The sequence below is a fragment of the Panthera onca genome, chromosome B4 (assembly GCF_046562875.1).
Source record: "Panthera onca isolate mPanOnc1 chromosome B4, mPanOnc1 haplotype 2, whole genome shotgun sequence".
NCBI classification, from domain to species: Eukaryota; Metazoa; Chordata; class Mammalia; order Carnivora; family Felidae; genus Panthera; species Panthera onca.
The window spans coordinates 27,866,114-27,879,904 of record NC_138345.1 but is presented as its reverse complement, the minus strand read 5'-3'; the positions used below and the strand labels follow the sequence as shown (position 1 = coordinate 27,879,904).

General features: G+C 36.1%; 1 protein-coding gene across 8 annotated transcripts in view; it reads left to right on the top strand.

Annotated features, from left to right (window-relative positions):
- Positions 1 to 13,791, top strand: part of ZNF438 (zinc finger protein 438) — a 171,329-nt gene that overhangs the window by 59,032 nt on the left and 98,506 nt on the right. For 2 of the 8 annotated variants that reach the window (XM_060659052.3, XM_060659036.3), the window contains exon 3: positions 3,744 to 3,844. The exons of the other annotated variants lie outside the window; for them this stretch is intronic. The gene's annotated coding sequence lies outside the window, so the exon portion shown is untranslated. The remainder of the gene's footprint in view (positions 1 to 3,743; positions 3,845 to 13,791) is intronic. 8 annotated transcript variants of the gene reach the window in all.

Below are 13,791 nucleotides of genomic sequence, written 5' to 3'. Positions count from 1 at the left end.
TATTTTTGAGAGAATGAATGGAGGAGATACAGAGAGAGGGGGGAATAGGATTCGAAGCGGGCTCTGCACTGACGGCAGAGAGCCCAATGTGGGGATCGAACTCACAACTGTGAGACGGTGACCTGAGCCAAAGTTGGACGCTCAACCAACTGGTGCCCCAGTAGTTTATCATTCTTTAATAAGACTTCAAAAATACACATTTAGAATGATTTTTAAAAGTTGCTAAGAGTATAACTTGTAGTTCTGTGAGTTGTGTTATTCTTATTCAGTCAGCCAAGTCCTTGGAACAGCTGTCTCTGCCACAAGGCTGGGAATGTGAGGGTGACTCCTCACCTTTTAGGAATGAAGAGGTAGTGTGTGTCATATTTGACTCATTCTAAATGAAGAACAGACAACCCCAGACGTTTCCTCAGTAGTTAAGGATTTTAAAACCTATGCCTGTGACAGTGTCCTTATTTTGGGGAACAGTTACAGGATACAACACCCAGGTGGAAGGAGGTTTGTTTTTGAAAGTTGCTTTTCACTTTTGCCCTTCATCATTCTGGTATGAGGAAATCGAGGCTGCGGCAGTGGGAGCTCTGAGAATTTTTATGGGAACTGGTAAAGGAAGTGATATTGAGTGGCTTGAGAGGGGAAAAGGGTGGTGCTTATTATGTATACCCTGATTTTGGAATTTGGAGGAAGATCTTTTCAAAATTTCATGACAAAATAAAGAGTTTTTAATGAGTGGGATAGCTTTTTGGAAGAGTTTAAATCTCCGCTCTGCTGCTTAACTAGCTGGATGACCTCAAAAAAGCCACTTTATGCTGTTTCAATCATGTTAATAGTATCCACTTTATAAAGTTGTGGGGTTGAAATTACATAAAACATTTTATACATTGGGAAGTGCTGTATAAATGTGCAAATATTAGGTGATATTCTTACTGTTTTTATGATCATAACTCTTGTCAAGGCTTGTCTATGTTTTGCCTCTTGTGTTATTGCCTCTGTATTGAAGACTTAACCTGCTTGTTGCTTCTATCCTTTATTACTTGAAAGAGAGTACTCTATTAGGGCTCTGTGATTTTTCACGCAGAAAAAGAGACCTTCTTGCTGAGTTATTTAACAAATGTTGAAGGCCTAGTATGTATCAGTCAGCATTTCTTCAGGCCCAGCATAAGAACTGAAAAGATCATGGACAGTATCTCTCAGGAAAGGAGACACGCCGAAGGTCCCAATAATTATCATGTCATTGTCATTATACATTAGTGTTCACAGACATTTTTGATCTCTTTGTCTTCAAGATAAAAGTAAACACATGTAAGTTAACATCTGTCTACCTAAAAAGTATTTGTACTAAATTCTGTCGTAGCAGGGACATTGTTTGAAAAAAAAAAAAAACATCGAATTATCTTGCTGTGGTGTCTTTTTGGTTATAATACTTAAATTATTTTGAGATTCCCAAATAACATTCAATGAGGATATGAGGTTTTTATGTTTATCAGAACTAGACATGAGTAAACAATGGTTAAGCGCTACAAGTAAGCTCTCCTTTCCAGACGGGGAGATAGTTGCACTGAGGTTCCATTTAGTGCACTTCAGGGTCCTCAGTTAATGGGGAGGTGATCTTTACTTAAAAGCCCGCTCAGAAGTCTGGTTTCTTATTCAGAATTTATTATTTTTTGCTCCCTGTCATTCCCCAAATGTTTCAACCAACATAAATGTTATAGCAACTCCAAATCCATGGAAAGGACAAGCAGCTTTAGCTTGTTGCACAGGTGTGGGACTGCCTCTCTGTGAGCCAGAAGTTAGACATCAGATGTTTAAGGGAACTTGGAAGTCTGCAGTTTAAATCTCATTTGCCATCTGACTGATGTTGCCGTTTATTGTCCAAAACCACTACTGGTATAGGCTGTTTCTTGAAGAAGATGTATACTTTGGAGGAGGCACTTTGCTGGGGGGAAAAAATCCTCTGGTTTTATTGTTCCTCTTCTGGATAGTTCTAAAAAGCTATAACCCTTTTGACTTTTGTTGGTGGTTTGCTTTGTCATCTCCGTGTTTACTTCCATTTATTTCTTAACCTACTGTTTGTGGCAAACCATCTCTGTCCTGAAGTTATACCAATGAAAAAAGTTAAATCTTACTCCAAAGTGACCTATGAAATTCCATTCCATATTTTAATCTTAGCCCATTGGAAATATCACTTTTTTCTTTATTTAGTTTGCTGCCCCACCCCAGTACCTTACAGTCTGAGGACCATGGGTGGGTTTGTTTGTTTGTTTGTTTGTTTTTAATTAATCTCTTTTAAACTCACCTGTTTATAGAAACTGAGCATTTCCTCTTTTCTGAAAGGCAGTTGTGGTAAGAGCTGCTTATTTTCTTGAGATCCCAACCCAGAGGTCTCTAGAGGAGTTTAGGATCTGCATAGTCACATTTGCTTTTTCAAATTAGAAGCAAGAAATACTTTAATTTGCCTTGACTCTAAACTGTTTTTTTAAATAGAGTTCACAATTAATTGAATTCTCTGAGCTTCTGGTTTATAATACTGAAGAACTTTTACATAGAGTAGATAAAGGATGGAGTAGGAATTTCTGATTCAGTTGCGCATTATTTATTGTGGAAAGAATGTTTTCCCTACAGACCAACTAGGAACAAGATGTTTAAACATAAGCCAGGGTGGAGACTTATTTGTTTGGTCAGCTTCAGAGGAGCCACGTTTCCCTACTTACGATGCGTCTGCCAACTATTCTGTCCCCCCACTCCTGCCTGATTCTTCATGTTTCTTTGGAATTTTTAGTTAGGACTCTGTTGGATAAGGCAGTGATACAGTGCACACGTGGCATTTAGAAAGGCTAACGGCAGTTTTCTGGAACAGCATACTTTTATCATGTCATGAATTTTTGCTGGTGTGTGTGTGTGCACGCACGCGTGTTTATATAAAATGGCTTCTTTCCTTTTTCCCAGTCCCCCTCTGCTGTTGGTTTGTGTATTCACATAGCTGGCGGCTCCAGGACTCCATTTATCACAGGCAGTGGGAGGGGGTACAGAGATATGAAAGGGTTACTGTTCACATTTCCTGTGTAATTCCCTCTGATCTTACTGAGCTGTAGTTTCTTTCTTGATGTTAAACATTCCCAGGCTCCTATAACCTTCTAGCCTGCTTGCTCTGGCCAAGTTTGTCCCAGGTGATCATGTAGGCGAACCTCCTGTTTTTAAAGCTTAGAAATCTCTCCTTCCTTCGTGAGATGGGCTAAATGCTCATTCCTTTGCAATCCCAGAAGAAATCCCTGTGATTTAACGCAAGAACAGAGCATACCATATTAGTTTGAAAAATCAAATTCAGCAGCCAAGTTTGTTGTCAGATTAACTATGTAGATTTTAAAATCTGATTCCTGATGTAGTATATTTCTAGTTAAATGAAAGCCCATGATCTATTAAAGGTTGCATTTTTCCTTCTAAAAACACACTTGAAAAATGGGTTCTGGTTCTAAAAGAGTAAATTTGACTGTTACCATGTTACTTTTAGCTTGCCCGATTGCTAGATCATTTTAAATTGTCTCCGATATAAAGATGCTTAGCTGAAACTGTACCATTTCTGTCTCAATTCAATTCAGAAGGTTGTAGGGAGGGGTGCTGGTACTTGTTATTTTCTACTTTTTCTCTGGTTTTAAAAGTATATAGCAGCTCATTTTTATTCCACAATTTTTAAAATATACATTTTTGTGGTTGGCAAAAGTTTTTCTATTTTTGCCTTTTCCCTTTAGAAGAAAGTGCCATGCTCCTGTGAAGCATAAGAATATGTCAGCAGCTGCTAAGAAATTGATAGGGGCAGGGTGTACCTGGGCCAGCACTGCCCTCATTGTAGGTAAGGAACATTTCTTTAGACACAGCTTTGGGTAAGTTTGCTTGTATTGCTTATAGCATATCTCTCTTCTTCATTCAACAGCCTGGGAATCTTGGGGCTTGGAGACAGACAGAAATGAAACAGTGTCTCTTTGAAGGAGTTTCTGGGATAATTAAAGCTTGCTGTTGTTTAGGTCAAAGTAAACTATTTGCGTTGCTTAAAACAGTGAGATAAAGTATTTTTTAAGCACCTTAACTATGTGTGATATGGTTTGACATGGAGATAGGTAGATGAAATTTTAGATTGATTCTGTTTGGATCTGCCTTAAAGAGCCAACACAAATGTTTGATATGTTTCACTCACCTTTCATTCCCCAGTGTCTGAAACAGCTCACCATGCAGTAGGCTTGCAGTAATAGTTTGTTGAATGAGAGAAATAGATTGCCAAATTACTTTTGTATATTCTTAAATGTTTTGTATGTGCATGATCACATACATGTCTAATAATGTTTCATTTACCCTTTCTATTAGTCTCTAATGATAGAGCCTGTTCGGAGTCCTTTGTTATTAAGCAGTTAATTCCCTCAAAGCATTTTGTGCCCAAGGCCATAAAAAGTGTACATCTTCTCGTCTAGCCATGACATTCCTATGTCATAGAAAAAAATGAGATTTAGTCATAAGTTACTTAAATTATAGGTAGTTTATGAACATTTCCTAAAACCAATAAGCCCATTCACTATTCTCATAATGGAAAACCGCTTATATTTTCTCCTAAAGAATATCTATTCCTAAGACCATCACAAAGCACTGAACAGTAATATTAATCATCAAGAGATACTGATAGAATGTTAATAGAAACAGCATCGTGGCTGTATTGTGGGTTCTCTAAAGATGTGCACAGCCTTGGTCCTCCTACCTAAAGTCTTTCAGACTTTTCAATGAATAGAACACATACAGTAGTCAAGTTAAACAGCAATTTAAGGTACATTAAATGTAGTTATGTGCTAAGTGAGAGTCTTGAACAAGAAGCATGCAGCTTAGTGGAAGGAGAAATCATTTTGACTTGAATTAGAGAGTGGTGAGAAGTTTCACTGAAGAAGCTTGTGTTGGATATTAGATAAATGATTGGATTTTAGATATAAAAGAAGTGAGGCTAGGGACGCCTGGGTGGCTCAGTCGGTTAAGTGACCGACTTTGGCACAGGTCATGATCTCATGGTTGGTGGGTTCGAGCCCTGTGTCAGGCTTAGTGCTCACAGCTCAGAGCCTGGAGCCTGCTTCAGATTCTGTGTCTCCCTTTCTCTCTGCCCCTTCCCCGCTCATGCTATCTCTCTCTCTGTCTCTCTCAAAAATAAATAAACATTAAAAAAAAAAAAAAAAAAGAAGTGAGGCTACTTTACATTTATAAATATCCATGATAGCTACCACACTTCTTGTCCCAACCGCAGTGAAGAAACAACAACCGAAGAGCTTAAGTATTATGATGGAGACTTTTCTCCATTGACACTTTATTAACTCATTTTTTTAGTGAAGTGAAATTTCAGAATAGCTTCCACTGAGGACATACAACTCTGTTAGTTACCATAAGGATCCCTGTCGGTAGGAAGTCCTCCCAAATTATAATTTCAGTGGTTAGACAGCATACATATTGGAAAGTTATCATTCATGATTATACTTTGGTAATAAAGGCTCCTTCCAGTCTCAATGGCAAGTTTAACAGAGTTCATTGCTGAATTATATCATGATTTGAAGTCTAACATATAAGGAGATAGATCCAAATTCACTGTTTTTTGTTGCACAGACATAGGTGGCTATAGTAACTCATAAAAATCTAACTTCACCACAATTTTTCATTAACCTCTTGAAGATTCTTCTATGATAATGCAGTTACTGTAGTAATATCACAAATGAATCCAATTTTTTGGTTTTGTAAAAGCAAATTAAAGTATGCATAGAATTTACATTGAGACCCTTTGATTAGATTTACTTGTTACTACTTACTATTAAAAGCAAACACTTTAGTGCATTTAATTTTACAGCCAAACTTCTATCTCTAGTTTTATTCTTTTATTGCATAAACAGTCAAAGGAAAAACAACACAACAAAGAAATGAAGCCAGTTTCTCTAACATAGTAAAGATAGAATCTTAAGACAGTCTGCTGACTTTACTTTTTAGTCTTTTGGCCATTAGCATATTTATGTGGTTCTGTGCATATTTCTGCATATCTCGTTTGTTGCTGCCAGTGTGATAAAGAAGGGAATGATGAAGGGAAACTATAACCAGTGCTTATTTCCTACACTATATTTTTGCCTCAATCTAGTGTCTTTCAAGATATCACTAGGTGATCCGTGATTAAAGAGTTTGGTGGTTAGCTAATGTTGTGAAAGGTGGGAGCATCTCAGTGCATATTGATATTTTATTTAACCCACTGTTTCCCAGATGTATTTGACTTTGGAAATGCCCACTGCTTGCCTGACCGCTTGCTTGTCTTTCTTTCCTCCCTCCTCCTTTCCTTTTAGCTTCCTTCATTTCTTTTCTTTTCTTTTTTAAGGATACTTATTAAAAATCTCCTATAGGACAAGTTTCAGGATCATTACTATAAAGTTTATACACACACTGTTTAGGTCTGTTGCTTATGTCCATTTTTTCTCTTCATCTCCACCTTTTCTAAAGCATAGGATGGGAGATAGAAGGAAGAAGAATAATTTTCAAGTCTTGCTAGCTGTACTGATGTCATGTGTAGTGGGGAAGAGGCTGACACTCTTTTTGAAAACAAGATTTGAGATTTGTGTGAGGATTTCAAGAGTTCTTACTGTCTGCATCTTAGGTAGCTCTGAGCAAACAGAATTTGCCCAAGCACAATAGAAGTCTCTGGGGAGAGGAGTAGGGTGGATTCAAGGTAAAATGGGGCTTTCACTTTTTACTATAAGTATTTATGTTTTGTTTGAATTTTGCCATTAATGTAAATTTCTTTTGTAATCTTAAAAACAAAGACTGAATTAAAAGATCTTACTAGTTGAGAAGAACTCTATAAAAGGATTGCTTATTGCAAGCTTTTGTAAGGACTAGCCTCTTTGGTGTTTTCAAGCTCACTTTGTTTAAAAACATACCAGAAATTGTAAGCCATTTTTTTTCAGAAACAAGATTATATGAAGTAAGGTAAATTTGATAGATAAAATTAATATACCTTGTCCTTGCCACCACTGTATCTTGTACATATTTCAATTGTTGCTGTAACTCACTGTGCCATTATTCTCTACTTACGTGTTAAGTGAGGGACTGTGCTTAATTGTTTCAGCGCCTAACTATGCACCATGCCTAGTATTTAGTAAGCATTTGATAAATGTTTGTTGATACGGGTGTGTGTTGGGGAAGACTTAATTTCACAGTTATTTCTGGGAGAATGCATTAGTGATTGTCACTTTCAAGTCTTAAGAGGACTATATTCCTTTGAAAACATTTTTAAAGTTTACTCTAGTTTTGTATTTATATCTGTCCTCTGTCAGAAAGAATTTAAGATAGTATTTATTCATTAGGACACATAATATAAAATAAAGTTTTAAATAAACAAATAAAATAACAAAGTTGGAGGGCTTTGTTACTGCCCATGTGGAAAATTCAATATCAAGTGACAATGACCAAGACAGTATGTCGTTGGCATAATGATAAACATGCAGGTTAATAAAGTGGAATTGAGAGATACTTATATTTTTGGTCCATCAATTGTTTTTTACAAAGGTGCTATTCTGCATTCATTTGCAATTGTTTATAATAGCTTTATTCATAATAGAAATGAGAAACAATCCAAATGTCCATCAACTAGTAAATGGATAAACAAAACACGGTACGTCCATACATTAGGATACTCTTCGGCAATTAAAAAAAATTGAAATGGTGATGTGTGCTATAATATGGATGAACCTCAAAAATACTATGCTAAGTGAAAGATGCCAAATTCCACTCGTATGAAATGTCTGTAATAGAGCCGATCAGAGGAGTTTGGGGGGTTGCGGCAGGGACTGACTTCACATAGACTTAAGGGGATATTGAGAAGTGAAGGAAGAAACGATTTGAAATTAGATTGTAGTGATGATCGCACACATCTGTAATTTGACTAAAACATCATTGAACTGTACACTTTCAACAGGTGAATTTCGTGATATGGCAATTGTACCTCAGTATTGTAAAAATAAGAAAGGTGATAAAATGGGACCAACGTATCTCATAAGATCCCCTATATTTCCTTGAGGTGGATCACAAATTTTGCTCTAAATTTTCTAAAGAGACCATTCTAAGATGAGATGTGTTTACTAGTGTTCACAAGATCAACATTTGTCAGCATTTTAGGAGAAACTACTAATTGTAATTCAAAGAAAACTATATGCTTTCATTCATAGAGTAGCATATTCAACTCTGACCTCAACAACATCCTTGTAGTGAATAACTGAATACTCTCTTTTCTATAATTGTTTCTTAAACCTCCCTTCAGTGTAGTCTAGTGGCTTAACATCAAAGGCGCTTTACTAAGTACAATAATACTGGGTGAATAGGATGGAGAGCGATAAAAGGACAAAGCCAAGAATGCTGCTCTTTGGTGGTATGTCTTAATCCAGACATGCAGTTTTAGAATAATGAATGGGTGAACTAGATAGATATGTAGCAGCCCTGCAGAAGCTTTTTGTAAAAAAACGGAGTAACAGTTAAGTTTAGCATTTTACTCTCAGGCAAGTACCTGGAGTGTAATTATTCTCAGGTATAGGTTAGATATGGGGCCATTTACTTTAATAGCTGGATTGGGAGTATGATTGGCATCCTCTTAGGAATGTTGGGGAGCCTGAGGAGGAAAAGTATCAGATTAGACTGTCCAGCATGTATGAATAGAGGTAGTCTGAAGAAATATGTGCTGATGGGTTATGATTCTCCCTTAGAAGTAATTTTGGCTGTTCTCCAGTGCTTAGACCAAGGGATCATTCAGGCTCTGAAGACAGTATAACATGGCCATAGGTATTAAACTTGGAATAGTGTGGTTTTCATTATAAATTTTCAAAAGTGATACATGTGTGTTATAAAAACATTCTAGCAATTCAATTCAAATATCAAGTATAGAATATGTAGAATAAAAAATTGAAGTCTTTCTTTTCTCTATACCCTTCTTTTTTAAAAAAAATTTTTTTAAGGTTTATTCATCTTTCAGAAAGAGAGAGACAGAGCATGAGGGGTTAAGGGGCAGAGAGACAGGAAGACACAGAATCCAAAGCAAGCTCCAGGCTCTGAGCTGTCAGCACAGAACCTGATGTGGGGCTCGAACCCACGAACCATGAGATCATGACCTGAGCCGAAGTCGGACGCTTAACCGACTGAGCCACCCAGGTGCCCCTTCTCTATACCCTTCTTAAATAATATTCTTATTAATGTATATTTAAATTATTTCCAGTTTTAGCTTTTATAGTGCTGTGGTAAACATGCTGGCACAGGGCACTCCTCCATTTAAATAAATATTTGAATGCACACACACACACACACACACACACACATACATACACACAATTGCGTGTACACACATGTATGTATATGTGTATATGTTCATATATATGTATATATTATCACTTTAGTAACAGCTATCACCTGTTCTATACCTCATATTTTATTTTAATACACCAGTATTTTTTACTTTATACTTTAAAATAATTTCTTTATACTACTACAAGTGTTCAATTTTATATTTGTAATTCTGGTCTTGTTCCAGTCATGTGAAAGTATCTGAACAATCATTTGTTAAATTAACTAAAGGACAGCTTGAGCCTGAGTCTTTTGGCTTTATTATGTAAGTACAATAGTTTATTTAGTAAGAAGAAAATGTTAATTGCAGTAACTTAGTTGAAGTTTCTTATGTTTGGAAAACACTTTTTTTCATTATTTTTTATTTTAGTGTTTATTTAGAGAGAGAGAGAGAGAGTGTAGGCATGTGAGTGGGGGTAGGGCAGAGAGAGAGTCCTAAGCATGTTCTGTACTGTCAGTGCAGAGATACAGGGCTTGATCTCACAAACCCGTGGGATCATGACCTGAGTGGAAATCAAGCTTAACCGAGTTGGCCACCCAGGTGCCCTGAAAAGTGTTTGTTTTATAATATCCCTGAGAATGTTAGCCTTTTTATCTTTAAGAAATAATTTTACCTTATAATTAACTTTGCAAATTACTTCTGAATAATATCTTGATTTAGGCTTTTGCTTCCAGTAGGGTTGTAGAAGGTGGTGGCAGGACATTGTGACCTCTGTAACAACTTAAATAAATTGCAAAAATCATTGTTGCAATGATCTGTTATTACATAATAAATTGCCCCAACACTTAGTGGTTTAAAACAGCAATTGTTTTATATAGCTATGATTCTGTGGATTGGCAATTAAGGCAGATCTCAGCTGGGTGATTTTTCTGTTCTTTGTTGCATTGAATGACATCACTGGATAGTATTTAGCTGGTGGATGAATTGCTTTGTAGGATCCAAGATATTTTTACAGATATATATGGTGCCTGGGCAGAGGTGGAATTCTGGACTTGCTTGACATTTCTAGCATGGTAGTCTTAAAGTAGCCAGACTTCTAATATTTTGGCTGGGCACTTGTACAGAGAATTTTCCAAGAGATAGGAAGTAGAAAGACCAGTATCTTAAGGCCTAAAACTGGACACTGGCACCACATCTCTTCTATATTCTGTTGATCAAAGCAATCCCAGTGTCCTCTCAGTTTCAGTGAGAGGGTTTATAGTCATCACCTCTCAATGGAAGAAGTATCAGAGAATTTGTGACCATTTTAAATTTATCACCATCTACCCTCTACCCACAAATTATTTACATTCCTTCTACTTTGAAAATATATTCAATCCTTTCCAAAAATGCAGAATTGTTACCCTACTGTGGCTGTAGCCTCAAGCTTAAGGTCCAGGATATTGTCATTTAAATCAGGTCCCAGATGTAGCTCCTTAGATGTAGTTCTTTGCAAGAGACAAGTTATTTACTCAACAAATAACGGAGACGCAGACATAGAGTAACTGTGGTAAGCATTCCATTCAAAAATGGGGAAACAGGAGGCATGTAACCTTCACTGGTCCATAGTAATTTTGAAATTCTGATGTTGACAGTTTCTTTAGTAGAGCCATTCTTAATCCTTGAAAATGATTATCCATGACTTCTGGCCTTACCTATAAATTCTGTCATTTTTATTTTTCTATAAGAAATGGTTCATGTTTATAATTGGTGGTCTTTCCTGCCTTGCTTCCTGTTTGTAGAAGCCTGAGAGTCTAAAAGTGTATTTTCATTTTGTATTCTCTCTCCTGCTTTCAATCCAATTTCACATAATTCCTTTAAAATCATTATGAGGCATTGATGTGTCAAATTATAATCCACACCTTTGGAAGCCACACCCACATTTGTTTTTAAGATAAGCTTTTTTTCTACTTGAGACTGAGAGTCCATGTGTTATAAAACAATACCCATAAAATTCTTAGAAGCTTATCTATTTGAAAGAGCCCAAAAGGCATACTTCCAAGATTCCTAGAGGCCTTTTATCTAGAAAAGATAGTCTAAGAAGCACATTCTTAAGAGTTTTAGAACTGAATTAGATACAACTTTAAATTATTTTCCACTTCTACTACAGTATTTTTAGAGTCATACTGTAATTGTTATCCTGAAACCATGCTTTACTAGTAGCAAACCCTAGACTTCATATTTACTCTGAAGCTATTTCTTTTCAGTCTGGAGAGAATGGGGATGATTATTCTTTTGAAAGGGCAAGTCCTGGCTCCTTTATCTTTCCTCTAAATTCTGCTTGAAAATGAAACAATTCTTTTGTTAGCTCATCTTTGTCTATGTATACGTTAGTACACACAGCTAAAAGAAACTAATACTTTGAATCTTCTGCCTAGAAATCTCCTTACCCAAATCTACCACTTTATTGGGTATATTTTCTCTTTTCTATGTTATGCAAGTAAGTGTTGCATACCACTGTGTAAGAGGGGTTGTAATTTCCTTCTGTTAACGTGTTCACTAATGTACTTCAAGCTTTTATTAACAGTCTTCTTGAGGCTCTTCCAGCTTTTGCTTCCCACCTGGTCCCAAAACCAATGCCACATGTTTTAAGATTTTTATTATGGGACCCCACTTCCCTGTACCAGAATCTGTTATGGTTCTCTGTTTCCATACCAAATTATCTAAAAATTTATAATCTTAAAACAATAACCATTTTGTTGTACCTCATGTTTGTGGGTAATGAACAGGGAAGGCTCAGCTGGTGGTTATTCTTCACTGTGTAGCATCAGCTGAGGTTAGTTGGTGGGCATTCAGCTGTAATGTGGGCTGGTTTGGAGGGTCCAAGACAGCTTTATGGTATTTTGACAAGGATCACTCAAAAGTTAGTTTTAGCTAGATCTTTGAACCAGAGTGCCTGCACTTGGATTCTCCAGTATGACAGTCTTACCCTAGTTAGACTATGATGACAATAGCACAAAAGACGGGAAGGAAGAAACAGATATATCCTGCTGTAAAATTCTTATACATGAAGTGGTATGGCATTATTATAAGTTAAATTGTGATATGTTAGGGGCACCTGGGTGGCTCAGTCGGTTGAGTGTCCAACTTCAGCTCAGGTTATGATTTCACAGTTCATGAGTTCGAGCTCTACATCAAGCTCTGTGATAATAGCTCAGAGCCTGCTTAGGATTCTGTGTCTCCTCCTCTCTCTCTACACCTTCCCCACTTGTGCGCTCACTCTCTCTCTCTCTCGCTCTCTCAAAAATAAATAAACATTTTTTAAAAATTGTGATATGTTAAAGGTCTATATTTTAAACACCAGAGCAACCATTATAATTCTAAAAGAAACAGGTATATCCAGTAAGCCAAGAGTGGAGATAAAATGAAATAGTAATGATAAATGAAATGAAATAGTAATTCCAAACAAGACAATAAAAAAATGGGAAAAGGAAACACAGAACAGTTTGGGACAAACAGAAAATAAGATGATTAATTCAAATTCAATCATATAACATAATTACATTAAGTGTAAATGATCTGAATACTGTACAGGCAGAGATCATCAGGCTAGATAAAAAAGCAAGACCTGCTAACTGCATACTTTCTACAAGAAACCCTCTTCAAATATGAACTCACAGATTAAAAGAATTGAAAAAGATATACCATGACAACACTAATATTAAGAAAACTGGACTTCCTGTATTAATATCCAACAAAATAGGCTTCAAATCAAGGAATATTACTAGTGATACTGAGAGATATTTTCTGCTGATAGAACAAACTCATCAAAAGGATATCATAATTCTAAATGTCTTTGAGCCCAATAATGGAGCTTCAAAATATTTGAAGCAAAAACTAACAGAAAAGAAAGGGTAAGTAGACGTGACTACAGTTATAGATAGTTTTGAACACTTCTCAGCAATTGATATAGGCAGAATATCAAATAAAATATATAAATCTGCAACAACACTTAATGAATTGGACTTCATTGACATTTATAGAATACTGCACTCAATAAGAGAATGCACATTCTTTTCAAGTATGTGTGGAATTTTTATCAAGGTAAATCATTTGTCAGGTCATAAAACAAGATTTTAAAGAATTAAAATCATACAGAGTATACTCTCTCACTATTACTGTATTGAATTAGAAATGAGTAAATGAGTAAGTGTGGAATATCTAGAATTCTTCCCCAAAATATTTGGAAATGAAACAACATACCTTTAAATAAACCATGGTTCGACGAGAAATCACAAGGAAAATAAGAAAATATATTTGAACTGAATGAAGATGAAAGCACATCATACCATATTCATGTAGCTTAAAGCGGTGCTTAGAGGAAAATCTATAGCTTTAAAATACTAACGTTAGAAATGAAAGGCCTAAAATTTTCTGAGTTTTCACTTTAAGAAAATGGAAAAATAAAATCCAAAGTAAGTAGAAAGTAG